Below are 266 nucleotides of genomic sequence, written 5' to 3' on the forward strand. Positions count from 1 at the left end.
AGGATTCTTCAGATCTTGCATCTACTCCTTTGGCCCTTCTAGCCTTCTAGTGTCATTACAAGTTACTACCTTTAAAATATCTTTCCTGGCGTTCTAATGGGTGTATGTACAAGTAGGGAAACCACTGTTTGTGGTTAGTGTGTCATCTTCATCCTGACACAGTTACCGACATTTTAAATCTCAATGCTCGGCACTTGCAAGTGCTAAAGACACCAGGGTACTTGAGTTCTCAACACTGGCATATGTACACACACACACACACAACG

This window comes from Fukomys damarensis, unplaced genomic scaffold, assembly GCF_012274545.1.
Source record: "Fukomys damarensis isolate Sample0158 unplaced genomic scaffold, DMR_v1.0_HiC HiC_scaffold_10, whole genome shotgun sequence".
In the NCBI taxonomy this organism is placed as follows: domain Eukaryota; kingdom Metazoa; phylum Chordata; class Mammalia; order Rodentia; family Bathyergidae; genus Fukomys; species Fukomys damarensis.